Below are 20,917 nucleotides of genomic sequence, written 5' to 3' on the forward strand. Positions count from 1 at the left end.
CTTTATATTGAAATGAGTGAAAATCAATTTAATTAAATACATTGCATTGAAAACCAGCAAGCTATTTGCAAATGATTTACTGAAATTTCCCACCCTGGTTCTTGGAAGAGAAACTGGGCATCAGTTTCACCAAATATCTTCAGGAGAATAAATTCAATAGAAAAGTGAGACTTATTATGAGCAGAAGCAGTAGCACAGTGCTTTGTTTCTCCTTTCCTATTTTTTTTTTTTCCTCTCTCTCTTGTTGGTAGCCTTGTTCTATTTTTCATCTCCAAGCATCATTCTTTTTTTAATAGTAATTTCATTAAAATTACAATTAAAAAAATAAAAACTAATGCAAACTAAAAAAAAAGAAAAAAAGAAAAAAAGAAAAAAAGAAAAAAAGAAAAAAACAGAAATTGTAGAAAAGAAAAAAAAAAGAAAAAATAGAAAAGGAAAAAAATAAGAATATAGTAAAGAAAAGGAAAAGAAATAAACTACTTCCTCCTTCATCACAAGTTTAAACAATTTTAGTAACTTATCATTTTCTCTTAAAATACAACAAATGATTTCTTCTTCTCATGCCCCATCCTTTAACTATAAACAAATCCTTAAAGCCTTGTCATTCAGTCCTGATCAGCAAAAGTCCATAAGGGTTACCAGAGATAACATATTTATTTTAACCTTGATCAAATAAACTAACTTTATATTCCTTCCTTTTACTTTTAACAATCATGATCTTGAATCCTTTCAAATAATGTCCTGGTACTTAATTTCTTTTCATTTTTTCTTTGTCCCTTCTCACAAAATTCTTCAAACCTTTAACAAGTCTCTTTTGTAAATCCAATATGGGAAAGTCATCCAGGTCATTTTGTTTTGTTTTGTTTTGTTTTGTTTGTTTCTTGCCTTTCCTTGCCTTTCCTTGCCTTTTGCCTTTTGCCTTTTGCCTTTTGCCTTTTGCCTTTTGCCTTTTGCCTTTTGCCTTTTGCCTTTTGCCTTTTGCCTTTTGCCTTTTGCCTTTCTTTTCTTTTTTCTTTTCTTTTCTTTTGTATATTCCTTTTAATTATTAAGACATCAGCCAGTTTCATTTGTATATCCAGCATAGCATCTTTTTCCATATCATTCCTGTAGCCTGTTATTTTTAAATCTACTTTCAGATCAGTCTCAGTCGTGTCCAATAAAACTTGTTCCTCTTCCATAACATCTTTTAAACACAGTCTATTTATAGAGGCAGACATTCTTAAAATTAACTTCTGGGTCATTGTTCAAAAATATCCTTCAATACATGCAATGTTAAGGTATTTTGCTCCGTGCTGTATTAGTAAGTCAAATTTAAGTGTTTTTTCCTTTAATTGTAATATTTAGTTCCTTCTAGTTCCCTCTAGTGTCCAACCTTCAAAGTCCCATCCTATCATTTTTTTTTAAGAAAATTCAAAACAAAAGCATTTTCCCATGGGGAGGATTCTTATAATTAATTCCAAAATCTTATTTCAAATACATGTGGACGCTTAGTCCATTTGTAACTTTCCAAAATCAAATTCTAATCATCCTTTTGCTGTTTATTAATTTTTGTTTTAAGTCCTTAAATTTGTATTTAAAACTTATTTTGCTAAGGATTGAAGGAAACTCACCCGGTGCTGTAAAACTTGTCGATCCAAAGCTAATAGCTGAAAATATTGTAATAGCTGAAAAGCAGTTAACAAACAATTTCCAAAAATGATTAGAAAAGGAAGTAAGCAAACCCATTGTCCTTTTGAAAGGAGCCAGCCACAGTTTTAGCAAGATGTCTATTCCCTTGTCTCCCAGAGCTTTAAACCTGCCAGAGACCACTATCTTGCAGTTTTCTCATGAGGAGCCACTGTACGGAGCACTTGTGGGCAATCTCAACTCCTCTCCTCCTCTGGAGAGGAATTACAAAGAACCAGTCTACTCATTGGCTCTTCATTCTGCTGTGGTCATCAGCTCTGCTTTAAGTGGAGCTGTTTTCAGTTCACCATTTCTTCCCCAGAAGTAATCTCTGAGCGTCTGAATGTTCTGTAGGGAAAGAAATAGCAGTTCTACAAAGCAATGTGGAATATTCAGGGGGGAAAAAGTCTGCAAAATGGCTTTCTTCTTTCATAGGTTTCTGCGGGGGAAATCTAGATTTTTTTCAGAAAAGAAGTCAAGGAATGTTTGATTCCTTTTGCACATTTGAGTGTGACATACAATAAGATCAATAAACTTTCCTGTATTAAACTAACAAAACCAAAACAAAATGATAATGTCTTTTATTTAATTATTTTGCAAAAATAGCACCCAGGTCTCTAAAATATATCAATTTTTACTGAGCTGGATCTGGAAAAGAGAAATTTATTACCAAGCATTGGGCTTAAAATCCTCTTTTGGTTTTGGTATGTGTGTTATGCAATATAGAACAAGATTTTTTCCCCCCCTCTCTCTCTGTCTCATACACAAGCACACACAAACATAGCATAGTGCTTGTGTATAGTCTTGGAAGTAAATTGGTTCATGAGGAGATTAATTTTCTGTCCGCGCTTTAAATATGTTAATGCTGCCTTTCACAGTTCAGTACATCCATTTGTTATTTCCACAATTCACCCTGCTTTCCAAGTCCATCTGATGAATGAGCTAATCTGAAGTGCATGAGCTATAAATAAACACAACATCTGTTGGAATGAAAGGCTTGAATGACTGGTTATAAAAATGACTACTCAGAAATCCTTGAATCTGATCAGGCGGTTTCTATCATTAGGAACAGTGCTCACGCACAGCAACAACACACTCTTCTCTCTGATTTCTGCTTTACTCATTGCTCAGTCAAGTGATGCTTTAAAAGGCACATCAGATTGACTTCTTAAAGTAGCTGCAATTTTTTTAGGCTTGCACAGAGAGCAGAGTTGTGTTACTAACACAAAGTCCAAACCACTTCTTCCAAACCAATTCTGAAGCATGCATAGCCCTGTAATGCATGACTTGCCTGTGAGCAACTCATTAAATCTCCTACCCTTAACATTTCTGAGGGTTTTCCTTCCTGTGTTGGTCTTTTCTTTAACTCTATGCCTTCGCAATCACTGTTTCCAAATCCCCTGCTTTCTAGCATACTGAGAACTTTTCATTTTGGCCTGGTATATTGTCATTCCCTTTAAGTTTTTTCTTATTATGTCTCCTATGAGCCTTTCCATCACTCTCACCTACCCTTATCATAGTTCATTCTAATTTCCCTTCAACCCATCTGCAGTGCTATTTTTCCTCTTTAAAAATCTTACAACCCCTCAAAGCTTGTATTTTATTATGTTGGTTTGTTTTGACTTATATGACTGCCCCTCTTGCCACAGCAACTCTGGGCAGTGAACAAAACATAAATGGAAATCACACTGTAAAACCTTAAAATATACATTGTGAAACATGTAATTCAAAACAAAAATGGCAGCCAAGAATAAGAAAAAATAAAATAACATTAACTCATCTGGGCTTCGCTAATTTCACAGCCCCCAAGCCTGGGCAAGCCAGCAGTATTTCAGTGCTTTCCATTAGGTTAGCAGAGTTGGGGCCAACCTGATCTTAGGTGGTTCCAGAGAGCAGGTGACAAAACAGGCACATTTCTTGGGTTCTGCAAGATGACTTACTTTAATTGATGGAACCTGAAGCATGCTCCTCCTGCTGGATTTAATGGGGTAGATAGAGACCACCAGGTCTTTCAAGTATCCTGGCCCCATGCCATGAAGGGCGTAATAGGGTACTTTTGTCTTTAACTGTTTTTTTAATGGATTGTTGTGAGCCACCTAAAGTCATCATATGAGATAGGTGGCCATATAAGTCCTATAAATAAATAGGTGACAACAAGCATCATGAATTACATCCAGAAGCCTACTGAGAGCCAATACAGCTTGCATAGAAAAAGTATAACATGGGCTGACTGAAATGCCCATAATTACCCAAGCTGCTGCATTCTGGACCAGTTACAGCTTCTGGATGCTTCTCAAGAACATTCCTATGTAGAACATGTTGCAGGGACATTCAGGAGATGACCAAAGCATGAGTGACCATGTGCAATGTCCCCCAGTCCAGGAAAGGCACAAAGCATTAAGATGTGCAAAAGCCCTTCTGGCCATATTTGCCACCTGTCTTCAAGCAGGAGCCATGAGTTCAGAAAGAACCCCAAATTGTACAACCTCACCCAGAACTAAAAACAGAGCATCACCATACCTTGGGGTAAAGGGGTGGAGGTGCTAAAACTCATAGCCACTTGGTCTTGCTGAGGTTGAGCCAAAGCTTGTTCTTCCCCATCCAGACCCTCACAGCTTCCAGACACTGGGACAAGACCTCCATGGTCAGCCTGGGGTAGAGCAGAGATATACCACCAAGTGTCATTTGCATACTGATGATACCTCACCCCATGCCATCAGATGACCTTACCCAACAGCTTCAAGTAGATGTTAAAAAAGAGTAGAGAGTGTCAAGCCCTATGGCACCTCACAAGGCAGGGGCTGTGGGCTAGACCTTTTCTCCCAGCAACACTGATGGAACGAGAAGAAGGAAAACCAGAAGAAAACTGTGTTTCCCACATCTAATCCCTGAAGCCAGTCCAGAAGGATATCAAGGTCAATGGTATCAAAGGCCACTAAGAGCTCAAGGAGAACAAGGATGGTTGCGCTACCACCATACCACTCCCACCAGAGGCCATCCACAAGTATAATCAATGCCATTTCAGTCCATGTTTATGTATGAAACCTGACTAAAAGAAGTCCAGATAATCTGCCTCCTGCAGGCTCTCTAAAGCTGCAGTGCAATGATCTTAACAGCTTTCTATATAAAAGAAAGGCTGGGAAGCAGACAAAAACTGTCCCAAACAGCGAGATCTAGTGATGGATTTTAAGGAGGGGGCCTCCTTAAGTGTCAGCGGGACCATCCTCTCTCTCAGGGATGCATTTACCACCATCAGTCCAGATCTCATGGGAGGCCTTAGCTATCCAAGAGAGATATCAGTGTAATACATAGGTAGGCAAGTCACAGCTCTGAAAACTCTGTCCAGTTCCTCAGGAATCACAGGATCAAATTCAGCCAGTAGGACCTGCATACAAGCCAGAGATCAACTTGGGGCACATCTGAGTGACTTTGTCCACCAGATGCCCAGCATATTCCTCACAATGGCCTTGCAAATGTCATTCATCAGAAGGAACTGGGTCACTCTAAATAGGGCTGCTGGACAGCTAAGGGCAGAAAGGTACTGACGTTTTGTGCCCTTTACACTACAAAGTAGGCCTTATTAGTGCCTTTAACTTGTGATTGGTCAGGTCACACCAAGTAACCCTCCAATGGCACTCTAGATGTCTCTTCACCTATTTCACCTCCCTCAGTTCCTCTGTAAACCAAGGGGAGTTCCGGGATCCATGATGGTATGAGGGGAGAGGCCACATAGGCATGATCTGGTCCAAAGCCTCAGATGCCCTCTCATTCCAAGCTGCAACTTCAGCCAGACCATGAACCAGATCTTCAGGAATAATTCCAAACTCCCTCTGGAACCCAACTGGTGCCTTGGGTGGGCCAATCAAATAGGTCCAATCTCCCTGTGGTAAGGAACAGCACCAGAACACTCCAAGATCACCAGAAAGTGGTCTGACCATGGCAGGGGAATGATGATAATTTTCTCCAAACACAGATCACATTGCCACTCCTCAACAGGAAGAACAGGTCCAAAGGGTGACCACGGTTCTGTGTCAGGCCCTCAGTCACCTGGGTCAGGTCTGTAGCTGCCATGATAGCCTTGAACTGTTGCCAACTCTATCCTTGTCTCTAGCCCCTCTGTTTCTGGAGTGTTAGCTCTCTAGCTTACTTACTTCTTTCAGAATTTCATGATATTGTCTTTCCATCTTTCCCTTTTCAACGCAGCTTCTTTTATGACTTGACTGTGTCATGCAAATGAAATGAAAGCAGCAGTAAATCCTGCATGCTCTAATTTTAGAATTAATCTTAGAATTATTCTTTGTGAAATCAGAATGCAGGAGTGAAACAGGACAGAGTGGCTCACTGAACAATAAAAAAAGAAATGGGAGAAAAGATCTGATCCACACTTCAAAAGACTCCTAGCTCATCTATTTTCTGCTATTCAAAAGTTAATGATATCACCACCAAGAAATCCCATGGTTTTAGGTTAAACTGGGAAGGCACTGACCAATCACTTTACTGTTGTTGCCAGAGAAACAATATGGATGTGAAAATGAAGTGATCAGGAGTCAAGTTTAGTTTGAGGGAATATTTATCTTTCTTAGCAGGTATTAAGAATTCTATGGGAAGATGCTGCTACAGTGACAATAAATGCCATTCCCTAAATCCCTGTATCCACACCATTACAACAGGTGTTAATCCTCAGACTTCTATGCTAGGTTTTTCCATTAATATATTTATGCTTTCTTGATGCTAGCTAGATGTATTCCAACATAATTATACATATGTATTAAATGTGCTTTCTTCTTTAACTACTACATTTGCATCTGTACCACAAAACACTGCTTTTTATTCTGTTTATCAGTCCACAAGGCTAGATGTCTTAAGCATTGATTCTGCTTTGAAACATAAGGGCTTGTAAGATCCCTTCCATCTCCAGTTGAAGAAACACCCTGTAAAACTCATAAAACCTCACTAGACCTTAGACAAGTGTTTCTCAATCTTGGCAGGTTTAAGATGTGTGGACTTCAACTCCCAGAATTCTCCAGCCATCATGCTGGCTGGGGAATTCTGGGAGTTGAAGTCCACACACCTTAAAGTTGCCAAGGTTGAGAAATGCTGTCTTAGACTCAGAAGAAGCTGTTCCCTTCTCTGGTTGTTTTTCTTTGAAAAACAAGAGTTTCTGTTGAGTTGGCAGCCTTGGAAATCTAAAGAATAGATAGATGATAGATAGATAGATAGATAGATAGATAGATAGATAGATAGATAGATAGACAGACAGACAGACAGACAGACAGACAGACAGACAGAGAATTTTTCAGCATGGCTGCCGGCAGAACCTCATATGCCCCAAGTCTCCTTAATCTCTTTGATGGCAAACTCAACCTGTTTCTAAGTAACTAGAATCTCTAACATATCTTTCTACCTCCCTGGATTACTTTTCTAAATCACATAATCTTGTTCTTGTTTTCTTTTTCTTTTTTTCCATGTGCTATAAGTCCTCTATTAATGGCATTCATAAAATTTTCCCTCAGAACAAACAACTGTATTATAGATCAGGCCCTCCTGAATATCCACTCAACAGTAATATTTAAATTAAAATAACCAAGCATTTGTTTTTAGAATTCTAATCTCCTGAAGGACTATGTCCTAAGTAATTATTGTGGCTGAGTCAAAATGACAGGGAGAATTACAAACAGGATGAGTACGAAAAACAGAACATTAATATTCTATCCTGGCAAGAGAAACTAACTAAAATAATCTCAAGAATTCTCATTTATTCAGATGACTGGGATCTAGCAACCTCCTGATATTGGATATCCTGGCTGGAGCTTATGAGGGATTGTCCAGTCTAGTGAAATAGATACCATTTATCTACATAAAATAGATAGCAGGACTCAAAATATTTTCAAAGACAGCATCAAATGCACAGGATTGTATGAAATGATACTCACCACTAATAGTCCTGAAGGGAAATGCTTTTATAGCATTAATGGTACATTATTCTCCAATTTCCAAGGTGAAGCTGATCTAATCTGTTCCATACCAAGAATGGAGAATTAGGGTTCAGGGACATATGGTTTATTTATAAAACATCCCAGGTTTGGTGTCTGAATTGATTGCTGTCAAACATCCACATGTTCTTTTGCGGTGACAGTGGCCTGAACCCAGGAAAAGTATTAATTACATTTTGGGAATAGAAAATAGAATTTTCTTTCATGGGCCATTTCAAAGGCTCTGTAATGGACACAATGTCATCAACCCTCTTTGGCATGCCCATTGTCCTCAGGCTTCATTCTGTGACCCTTTTTCCTTCCTTGAATTTTGTTTGTAAAATTGTAATTGTCCTTTTGATGCCAAACATAGAAAAATTCCTAGATAAACCTGATCACCCCAGCTGATATTTACTCCCCTGTTTAAGCTAGAAGAAGAAAATAGAGAGGATAGTTCCAAGTTAGGAACCTATTAGTTGTTGGGAGTTCTAATGAGACAGTGGAGACAGTAATCATTAAATTTAGGTATTTAAATAGATAACAAACAACCCCATGGCCACAAACTCAAAACTATTTTTCTCTTGCCCATAAGAGACTTTAGCAAAACACCTTCCTTGTTTCTTTTTTGGAGGAATTAGATCATAAGATGGTTTCAGCAGGATCATGAGATTGGCAGAAGGATAGGAAATAGCAAGATGAGTAACTGACAGAGTGTTTGGCTAGGAATGTTGCTTTGGAATGGGATGGGTTAACAGGACAAGAAGAGGATGTAGCTTGGGAAACTGGGCATGGTTACCAGCCCAGACATGAAGGTTTTTGTATCCACTTACACTGAAGAAGGAACCAAATGCCAACCTGGGTAAAATTATATTATGAAGCAAACTTTGTGAGTAAAATCATTTGTTGATCACCTTCTTTTTAACATTCAGTCACCACTTCCCCTGTTATTCACATTTAGCTAACTGTAGAACAAGCGTTGTTTTTTGAAGTAAGATATAAATCTACAGTGTATGTTCACTAGGATAGGTATATCACTCAAACAGTCATCGTTTTAGTCAAACAATCCTGGGAAATATAACCTGGTAAGGATGTTGAAAATTCTGTTAGGTATCTCTAGCTTTCTAGTCTTAAACTTCCCCAAGGAAGTGTAATGAATTACAAACCATTTTAAGTCTGCGGAATAAACTTTGAAACCATCTTTGCATAATGAGTATTTCTTGAGATGTGTATTCATTTGTATTATCCCATGCCCAGTCAGACTGGAGTCTACATCCCACAGGTATTTTAATGAGTAAACTGGCATATGCTACTGGCATTGTGACTACCTAGTTTTGCTATCCTAAAGCACATTTTAGTTGGATGTAACGTAACAGACAACAAAAATCCAAAATAACTTCCCAAAGCTAACAAATTTCTTAGCCTTTGGCAGTTACTTTGGACTCCTACAATCTTTTATTTTATATTATTTATCTTATTATTTTTAATGAGGAAGGAAGGAAAGATATGTAGTCTGCACCACTTGTAGTCTGTTGTGTAGGCCCCATTTCAAGATGTCACATAACCAAAGTTAGCTAAACAGCACACAAAAGGAAAATAAAGCCAAAAATAAAACCAACACAACAGCATAATAAAACAGAGAGAGGCAAAAAACAAGCAACTGTCAAATTGAGAATATGGATAGAAATAAACAAATATATCAGAGTGCAACAGATTTGAACAGATTTTAAACTCTCTTTTATAAGGCTGGATACATTTTTAAAGGCCTGATAAAATACTATTCTAACTTGATATCGAAACATCAACTTGGAAGCAGCAGATAAGCGTCTCTGGAGGGCATTCCCATGAAAAAGTCTTTTTTTTCCCCCAAAAAAAGCTAACTATCCACAAAGTGGAGAACAGATGCAAAATGAGCTTGCATCATTTTGTATTGCAATACTGAGCATTTGAGAATTTGAAAGGAGTCTGGTGATCAGCAATAACAATGTTTGAAACTGCAAGTTGGTCAGCCAATGATTGTACAGTCTGTTTAGCAGAATTTTCATTAACATGGAAATAATACGTAAGATGGAAATTTGGAATATCCTGCTGTCACCAAAAATGTCATACTCAGTATTGTAGATAAGCATACAGAATGTGTGGTGTTGCCCTTCAACCTGATAAACATATTTGCTGAAAACTGTTGGATTGTGCATGCATCATCATAAATTGTGTTACAGAAGTAAGAAACAGCTGTTTATGTATGAAGAGAGACTCTCCAATTTATTGTCTTTCAATTCATTGATCCTCAGCCTGCATTTTTATTTCTACCCAAACATTTGCAGATGCCATCAATCACATACCAGCTCTCTCTCTCTCTCTCTCTCACACACACACATACACACATTATTCATTCAAACCTTAACATTCTTGAATGAATAAATCCCACTGAAGCTTATGAAACATAATCATGAGTCAATGCATTTAGAACAGTAATCAGGGCTGTCAAAAAAGCAGATTATCCTACTTAGATATTTACTGTCTACTTGTGATTTTTACACATTAAATTGTGGAAAAAGAAGTGAAATGGAAAAAAAAAGCCTTTTAAAATTGAACAGATGAGACCTCACAGCAAAATGTTGTTTGGGTGTGTGTGTAGAGATAGTCTTCTTTCTCCAACCTCAGCTTCTCACTGACTAAGTCTCAGCCTAGAGATTTTTCTTTGCTTACAAAGCTCCGGGGTTTTTTGGTTTTTGTTTTTTCAAAGCTCTGTGCGTGCGTGTGTGTGTGTGTTTGTGTGTGGGTTTTTTTGCCTGCAAAGCTCCATTTTTCCAGACAAGGTTGCTCAGAGAAGAAAGGGACAGGTTACATGATCTCTTCCTGCTTTTAACCTTCTCTCTTTCTTCTACATGTCTCCAAATAAGTACAGACACATTTTTGTTTCCCCCTGTTTCCCCAAGTCTTTTTTTAAACATAATCTTAAGAGTCTTCTGAGCATGCAGATACTTCTGATATGACAATACACTGAGATATCCTGGGGCAAAATGGTTTATTTCCAAAACTTTGAATATGGTCTTTAAAGTGGGTCACGTAATCCCTGCACAAACATACAGAGCCATATAACATGCATACAGATATACCTCAATGGATACAGTACAGATCAAAGCTTATGATTGGGTTGACACAGTGTGTTGAACTACAATGAGCTTTATCACAATGATCAATATTATTGATCTTCAACTACTATCAACCACAGCTACATTGCCAATTGTGAGGATGATGGCAATGATCATACACTGACAATCATAGGACTGCAGCTGTCCCACATGTTAGCATAACAACATAAAAATATTAGTAAGGAGTAATATGCAAAATGAGGGAGAAAAAAAGAGGAGAAAGAGGAGAAGGAGAAGATAAGAAATTCACCATCTGAGATATTGTATGTAAATGAAAAACTGTGAAATTCTTTGTCTGGGTAAACAGAGGTAATTGAATAAAGAAGATTGAGCCCTGCAAATGAAGAGAAATTCAAAACTTTATTGAATTCTTAAGTGCAGAGGTGAAACAAAGCTTTTGCGAAATAATGGTTCTCGAACAGAGCCATCTAGGTCAGAGACTAAGCAGCTATGACTTTTTAAACAACGAAAACATAGTGACACACTGAAATTATAGACATCTTATTCAGAAGAAAGCCAGGAGGAAGTGGTAGTCCTTGGCAACATTTTCAAAGATACATGAATTCAGAGCTCTTAATTAACTCTACTTTTTGAGCTGACCTCTTCAATATTTTTCTTTAAATCTAAGGACAAACTAACTCTTAATTTACACCATATAATCTGAGTCCTGCCATCACTAATAAGAGATGTCTGTATTTTTCTGACCTAAGAAGGCATAATTTTGTTCCAAGAAAGGAAATTGGCCAAGTCATTTGCATTTCTGGACATGTGAAAACGATTACTGAAAGCAAATAAATTGGCAATCAGTACTTAAAAAGAGTTCAAAATTTATTTATTTATTTATTTATTTATTTATTTATTTATTTATTTAGTATGCTGCCCATCTCCCCCATATAAAACTATTTCCCCCTTTTGGACTTTTTGTGAGAAACTGAAGAAATAAAATTATGATATACGGATTTGATGATTAATCAAATTAACAGACTATGCAAAACATGTATGTTAAGATGTAATGTTAGAGTAATAGGTTATTTTATGCTTCATTTATATCTCCTGTATAAGAAGTCAGAAGTCATTCTTTTGTATCTGTTTTTCTGCTTCTCCTTTTCTATTTTCCAGCACTTCTATTTTCTTTATCTCTAGCTTTCTTTCCACTCTTTGTCTTGATTATTAGTTTGTGTTAGTTTTTATCTTTCTGCTTTTTAAAAATTTAATAAACCTATTATCAAAACTATATAAAACTATTTCTTAACTAAAAGATTAAATAAGTCTAACCTACATGTTGTGGAATGGTAATCATTCTGCAGATTCCCAGAAGAGGACTCAGAATAAATTGCTTTCAACCTCTTTGTTTATACAGGAGATTATCACTGAAAACCATAGTGAGATTAAATTGACAAATGCTACTGTTATTATGAATGACCAGCAAATTTCCTGTGATTGTCAGATGAAATGAGGATTATTACTGTAAAACAGAAAAGCATAATCGCATCAGGTTTACATCACCAAAGACTGAGATATTTCCTGAACGAAGGTGAATATCAAGCCTTACTTCAGATTTCTTCATTGATCTGTAATACTGTAATGTATAATCAAAACTATGCTTCGAGTCAAAATACTTTGTAGATAAAATGTGATGTTTCCTGCTGCAAACAACCAGTGGCTGTGATTTCACACCATTGCTTTTAGGGTTGGGCCTGCTGAAATCAATAAAATTTCTATAGAACATTCCTGATAGAATGAATATGAGCATTTCCAGGCCCCTGCTCACATCACTCAGTTACATGTTCATTATGGCGTTTCCTGGTATTTACCACCTGAATAGTAAAGAAGTAAAGAAGATATGACCAAAAAAAAAATAAATCAGAAATTAAATTAGCAAACCAAGAACACAAATTGAAATTACCATATATGCTGACAATACTGGCCTTACAGTTACTCATACAAAGGACTCTTTAGAATTCAAAAATATATACTCCAGTATGGTTCAGTATCAGGGTATCAGATTAACAAGAATAAGATTCAAATGCTGACACCAAACTTAGCTGAAGAAAACAGTATCAGTGACAAATAATGGGGCTTAATGCTACTGCTAAGGAAGTTAAACACCTAGGAATTTACTTGACAAAAAATAATAAAGATAAAAATAAAAATAATTATCCACCAGTTTGGAAAAATATAAAGACAGATATCCTGAGATGGAGAAACTAAAACTGTCTTGGTTAGGAAGAACTGCAACCATGAAAATGAACATTCTGCCAAAGCTTAACTTTCTATTGCAGATAATTCCAATAAAAATTAAAAACAGGGTGTTAAATGACTAGCAGAGACAAATAACTAAACTTATATATATCTTTTAAAAAAAGGATTAAATTTAAGATATTAAAAGAGTCAATAGAACAAGGTGGTTTGGCAAATTTCAAACTATATTATCAAGCCAGCTGCCTAACTTTGATAACAGACTGAATAATATCATATTATGGCTGTTACCGTTGTTGTGGCAGTAGGATTTCTAGGTGGTTTATATAAATCCTTTTGCTTGATACAAATAGAACTAGATAATTTATAAGAGATCATTCAATAATATGCAGTATATCAAAAATATGGGACAAGCATAAAAAAGAATTAGCCCAGATTTATCACCACTTGCTTCATTATTAAACATTTATTTACTTGAAGATGAAAATGTAAAGAAATTTGATCAGTGGAGAAATAATGAATCATACAAATTGCAAGATTTAATTGTCAAGAAGACAAAGATGAAATCCTTTGAGACTCTATCTTTGGAATGGTCAGAACAATCTGACCAACTGTGATACCTTAGATAAGCAGTCTTGTTCCAAATGAATTACAAAAACAAGGCAGAACACTTAGAGATATGGTTGAATTTTAAAACCATATAATATAAAACTTGGAACACTTGCTGGGCCTTACTTATAAACTGCTGGAGAAATATGACTCAGAAACCAAAAGATTGTATGATTAAATGGATGCAGAATTGAGAGAGCAATTGAAATGCATCAGTGGCAATTTCAATGGAAGAAAAATATTAAATTTGTAGTGAATAACATACTTAGAAAAAAATGGTATCAGATGGTATAAGATATTTTATCAATGGCATATTACTCCAGTATTGATTGATAAAATTGTTTATTTTCTAAAAAGTGTGGGTAATGTAACAACCAGATCAGATCATCCTACATATTTGGTGGCAATGTTATAAAACCCAGAAATTTGGGGAAATTATTTCTAATTCTATAACAGGATGAAAAAATTCTAAACCAACCAGCCATCATCCTATCAATTATTACTAAACCCTATATTTCTACAAAGTACTGTATATCAAACTAGCTTTGTGCATTCTACCAGCTGATAGGATAGTCTTGAGGAAAGTACATACAATACCTTCAGTAAAAGAATGATGAAATAAATTGTGGAAGTATGCCTCAATGTCTAAGATAAGCTTGCATTTCAAAAAAAAAAATCTGATACAGAATTTAATTTAAGATGGAAACCATTTTTGGATTATAATTCTATCCATACGTTTATACATAATTCAAAATCCAGATTTCTGTTAATATAAAATTGTAGCATGTAAGTTGTGGATTTTATTATTTGATTTAGCAGGTAAATTTTTAAATATTGCCTTGCTGAAGACCACATAAAGAGTTCAAGGTGTGTAAAAATACTCCAACTTTTTATCAGCTAGTTTACACTCTTTCCGAATATGCTGAAAATCATATCCTGCATAGTTATATGAATCAGCTCCTGTTGCCACACACATGATGCTGCTTTATGATGACAATATTATGTATTGATGCAACTACACTTCAGATTTAAAAAAAAAATAATCTTCCAATACGAATATGCATCAATTGGCATATTATAAAGGTTGGATATTTATTGATAGTCTTCAGGTACCATGAAGTGGTTTGCCCTTGCCTCCTTTCTAGGGCTGGCCCAAGGTCACCCAGCTGGCTTTGTACCTAAGGCAGGACTAGAACTTGCAAGTTCCCAGTTTCCACCCTGATGCCTTAACCACTATGCCAAACTGGCTCTCCTAGATTAAGTTAGCTGGAAAAAATTGTATTGCTTGGCATACTCTAAATACTTTTAAAATTAAACCATTACTAGCATATGATTTTCCCTTCAATGAATAGTGAGGCAGATACTTTGTTCAAAGTTTGAGCATATAATTTTAAGCCATAATAAATGAAGCCATCATTTGGCAGTAGCTTGATGTTTATTGACAGGCGTGCAGATAGGATACATTTTTAAATGTTCAAAAACTTTTGTAAAAAATCACATAAATTAAGACCCAAATTAGAGCAGGGCCTTATTGCTGTGATGATCATGTTTCTCTGAATCTTATTATCTTCAATCTGGGAGTTTTTATATTTGTATGTGCACACATGTAGAATTTTGGAATCTTCTTCCAAAGAACACCACTGTGAGCAATCACCAAGGAAGACCAATAATATTGGCATGCTAGAAAGCTTTTCACATAAGAAAATAAACAAAAGTCCCTTAGCAATCTAGGAGCATCTCTAGACAATCACATGCTGACAAGATAAAGCTTCAGCCATGCAAAACCAGATTTGATCACTGTCTCCTCTCAATTAGGAAATGAAATGCACATTACATGAATTTCCTTGCGTCTGACAGCTGTCTTCCACTGAAAGAATTCCACTTTCTAAACACTTAACTTGGTGGCAGGATTGCATTGTTAATTAAACTGACACAGTGCAACTCTTAATTACATGAACACTTCATATGCTCTTAATGGCAGGCATATCAAAACAGCACCACAGATTATACAATGGGCCATGAACCCTTAACAAATGACCTCTTTTAATAGAATAATCAACCAATATTTGAAACCCACATAGAAATCCAGCCGAATGTCTCTCTTCGTGGCTTAATTCGTTCATTTTAGTTTTCTAACATTTTACAATTATTTCTCTGTCGTCTCAGCAACAGGTCTGCTAGCGTCCTTCACATATAAGAGATAGAAAGGCTTATGCCTTTTTCATAGATGTGGCTCAACCTACGAGTATTCATTTGAACAGTTACTTTGTACATATTCCTTGCACTTTGCTTCTGTAAGTTAAATGTACATTTGCTGGTTTTCCCACATTCAGAGTTCAAATATACATATCTTTATTTTCAGAGGTTTCAAAATAGTTTAGATTAAATAGATCAATTTCAGCTTTGGTAATAGGATATATATCATTTTGGTGGATAATCTAGACTGAGTACTAGAAAAGGGAAATGCATCTCCACTGATTTGGCTGAACCTCTCAGTGGCCTTTAACATAGGCATCAGTTCCTAACCACAATGATGCCAAAATGGTGAAATGTCCATCATGACATCATGATGCAAGATGTGTTACTAATTCCTATTGTTCCTATTAGTGTCACAATATCTCCTACAAGTTTATATCAGGTGAGGTTGGCACTATATATTGCCATTCTCTAGGAGCTCAAGATAGTACACAGGAGGCTCCTTCTCACAGCTCCTTACAACCCTGTGAAGTTGATTGGGCTAAGGGACAGTGACTGATCCAAACCAAGTAAGCTTCTAGGCCTGAAGGTAGACTTAAACCCAGGAATCCATGCTCCCATTTCAACACCTAACTTCTACACAACAGTGGTTCTCATATTTAGAATCCCAAAGAATGAGAAACGGGATGTAGAAAATGCTTACTTTTGTTTCTGATCACTCTTCTTCCTCAAACTACTGTATGGGATAACCTTCTACAAGAAATGGTATTTATGGTAAAATAAATGTGCATTTATTCCATAAGAAAGGTGGCATATTGTATACAATCCCAAAAGACAATAAACTATTTAGAATAAAAAGGATAGAACTCAAGGAAGCAACCACAAGTTGTGCCAAACTAATCTCTTAGGGCATCTTTGATTCTGATAGTGCTTTGAGTGTGATGCAAGAAAGAAGCTGGCATTTGACTTCTTTACTCTAAAATCTATGAACCAGGAGGAGGAGGAGGAGGAGGAGGAGGAGGAGGAGGAGGAGGAGGAATTATTATATTATTAAGGAAAGCATATGAGATTATTTTAATTGGAACTGGTGCATTTCCATACCAGTTTTCTCTTTTTCTGTTGGCTGTCCACATTATAGACATTCCATTTGCTTAGGTGAAACAATCATCCATCAGGGAAAGATTATTTTACAATATGTAGTTTTACTGTTTATATTCTGACTGCATTGTCCTGCAGTTTCTTCATTTGCTTTGAGAAATACAACTCAGCCTTCATAACTGTATTGCCTTTTTCTTTATCAGGATGTTTGCAAATACATATTTTTTTCTCTCTTTATTAAAGTCAGTTACAAGGAGACTTTCATAAAAACGTGTGTATGTGAATGAGCTAATATATATCTCTGTATGTGTGTGCACGTGCATATATATTTTCCCTTTATGTCTGTGGAAGACATAAAGCCAGAAAGATGTTCACCACCACCACCCCAGCTCGTGGATGGGGAACCCGTGGACTTTCAGGTCGTACTGAACTATACAGTTCAGCAACCTGTGGAGGGCCACATATTGCCACACAATTCTTATTCACTTTTTAAAAGAAAGATAGTGCTTCTGATCTCACTGAACTTTATTCACATTTTTCAATTAAGCTTATTCCCATGTAATTGAACCTAGGACTGCAGTCACCCTCGTCTTCCTTGACGCGCACATTTCAGAGAATCCAGGGATGGAATGATGAACTGAAATGGTAAGTCATCACTATAGGGAGGGAATTTGGATTCCGCATTGTTGCAAACGACATAGGTGAGCTCTATAGGGAACTGTGCTTGTTATGGCAAGGTCAGAATCAAGTAGTCAGGCCCCAAAGTGATCCATTTATATAACAAAAGATAATTGAAAACCATCTCGTAGCCAAAAGGAAGAAGCCTCAAGCCCATTGCACTGTGTCAGCAGGAGAAAAAGGCACAAGAAAATGGTGGTCTTGAATTAGATTTGTATTATTATGCTACTGGTCTGCCATATAAGTTAGCTGACATTCTTTTGTAATGGCTTCATTCGTTTTGCAATAAACTTATTACAGGCCTATGTCCTTGACTGCCTGCCTGCACCTGCTTCCAGTTCAAGAGTTTTACCTTAAAGCAATGTGGGGTGTTTGAATTGATTTCATATAGTATACTCTTTCCTTGTACAGACTTTTAAAATGTGTTTATAGCAGAGTTGGATGAATCAGTCATTTTTTTCCCCTCTTATTCTAACATTATTTTTTAATTATATTTTTTCTGTCTTTCTGTTCAGCAAGAGATGTGTGATTTGGGGCAAATTCTTCTTCCAAAAGATTCTCAACCAACCCTAGTTTACACCTCCTCCTACTACCATTCCTTTGAGGGAAGAAGTGGAAAATTGCATGAGAAATACGGTTCCAGTTCAGATGATTACATGTACCAAAGTTCTTTCCTTTGACTGGAAAACAGAGAAGTTATTGTAATGTTGAAAACAGGAGGTGATTGGAAGACATTCTATGGATCTGCACAATTACTCTGACTTAGGGGAGAGGATTGGCTAAAGGTGGTCAAATAACTCAATCGAGATAGAATTTCTCTCTCACACACGACATTATTGGCATTGAATGGGAGTGGTGTGGGGTGGTATATGATCCTAAACCACAAGAATAGAATGTATAAGTATCCATACTGGGACTGAATAACTTGTTATCAAGAGGATGTGGCCTGGGGGTCTAAGCAGCACCAGAGTCAGAATTAAAAGGAAGCGGAATCTAATAGTTTTATGCATTCCTTTGTGGTTAATAATGTTGGCACATGTAAGAATGAAAGAACACTAAATCAATATTACTTTGCCTCATGTGAATACAACTGTGGCATAATCTGAGGCATCACATCAGCTGTTAGATGTGCCTGAATCAGTACACTCCAATAGACATGCTCTGTGTCAATAGCAATCTTGACATATCAGCGTGGAGTACCCATACTCCATCAATTTCCTATCATCAAGCTGTAGAAGGTGGCTTAGAAGCACTCTAGAAAGAAATAGAAACCATGCTGTTCACCTACTGCAATCTAGCACTCTAAGGCCCTGAAAGAATCCTCTAGCAAACAAAAGCTCTGAAGCTTTGCCCAGTGCAAACTCAGAGCACAACACCCTTCTAAGGCACAAAGGATTGCTCGGAATAAGTTCCCTGTGCTCACATGGATGTACTTCTGGGAAAGCAGGTAGAGAATTGCAGTGTTACCAGCTTTTAAAATGCAAGCATCTCCCATTACATACCACTTTAGTTTTCACTGCTTCATGAAGGTAATATAGACAATAATCATTTAAAATTACACTTGTACGAGGAGATGAATAGTATTTATAGACAATTCATAGGCTGAATTAATTACAAATGAGCACCATCACTCATACAGATCTTTTGTGCAAATGCCAAACTACTGTCTTGGTATATTTGATTATGGCTGGGGTATCTAGAAATAAGAAGAAGGGTGGAACAGAATGGCATGGCATGGCATGGCATGGCATGGCATGGCATGGCATGGCATGGCATGGCATGGCATGGCACAAGGAGTAATAAGGAATGCTGGAACTGGTCCCTAGCTTCCTTTTAACACCAGTGAAGCATATTTTGAATGGGAATTCTGTCCCTTCAGAAAACATGTCTGACCTTGGATTTGGGCTTCTCCCTCTCCCCAAATCACTGCAACGATGTTACTTATCAATCACCAAATCACATCCTGCGTGACAATGCTTTTATTTGTTTTGCTTTTGAAATGGGTGCAGGGGTCTGGCACATTCTGTGTGTGTGGAGAAGTAAATAAGGCTATCCTTCTGGGGTGGGAGAGGAATAACTTTCAAAATCAGTATCCCTCCTTCCTACGACTTGCATGGTTAGGAAAAAACATGGCACAGCTATTACAGCAACTGCTTTTTTAGTTAATACCAGGATATTTATGTGGGGGCGAAATTGAAAATAATGGAGAAAGTTAAAACCACACTCCTCAGGACTTAGACCTGATCTGATTATCATCTTTCAGCTGCTTTTAAACTAAATTTAAAGTGAGACATCCAATCACATGCCATCTTACCTAATTTAACGTTTACATACCATATTGATACTCCAGTCTTCAAATCAAATATCTTACAGTAGTGCTTTCTGGATTTTTCTATTTCTCCTTCCCTCACCTCAAAAAAACCCCTTCCATATGGAAAAAGGACCTTTGAAATGGAAATTTAAACTTGAAATGAAGCATAAAATCTTGAATGAGCACAATCCATTAGGCTGTATTTAGCAGGTACTTTATATCTGAACGTTTATTGCTTGTGCATATTAGTGTTACTAATTCACAGCTTTGCACTCTCAGCATGTTCACTCACATTATCAAAGTTACACCTCAAATTCTCCAAGAGACAAATGGTTAACTCATTATGAACCAAAATAAAAATGACATTCATTCTGGGATGGTCTGAAGCCCAAACGCTTACTGCTATTCATTTATTAGGCTCTTAACTAATTTTCATTCTAGAAATCTAATCTCTCACTCTCAAATAATTCTAACAGCATTCTGGGAAAGATGTACAGAGTATAGGTAATGCAATCAAATAATGACATAGACTGATTTTCAATTGACATTTAGTATGAATTTTATCTCAAGAAGGTAAAGGGTTGATGAAGGTGGGTGATCATGCCAGGGGAAAAAATCAGTTGACCTGATTAGCACAGTGGTAACACTGAAATCTACCCAGAAAACATAGGAATACAGAGACATAACCAAGGAAATCCCTGGAGTGTTGCTGGGGCTGGAGTGTGTCTCTGTAATATCTGTCCTTCAAGAATGACAGTAAGAATAAGAAGGAAATGGAAAAGGCAAATATACACTAAGATGTCAGTTAGCCTTGTACAAGTGATGAAGTTGGTATTTAGAAAATACTGAAAATAGATATGCTGGAAGACAATTTAAATAATTAACAGTTTGGACTATCATCACGTGATTATAAAAAAAAAAATTAAAAGAAAATACATATCGGAGGCTACAATTGGGTGCATTTAGTTGCAAATTTACTGTACAGAGATCTCTGTAGTTATTCAGGAGTCTGTGAATGTTATTACAATAAGGGAAAA

The sequence above is a fragment of the Python bivittatus genome, unplaced genomic scaffold (assembly GCF_059951505.1).
Source record: "Python bivittatus isolate LINGU-HERP-01145 unplaced genomic scaffold, Pbiv_v1 ctg000480_np1212, whole genome shotgun sequence".
NCBI lineage: Eukaryota > Metazoa > Chordata > Lepidosauria > Squamata > Pythonidae > Python > Python bivittatus.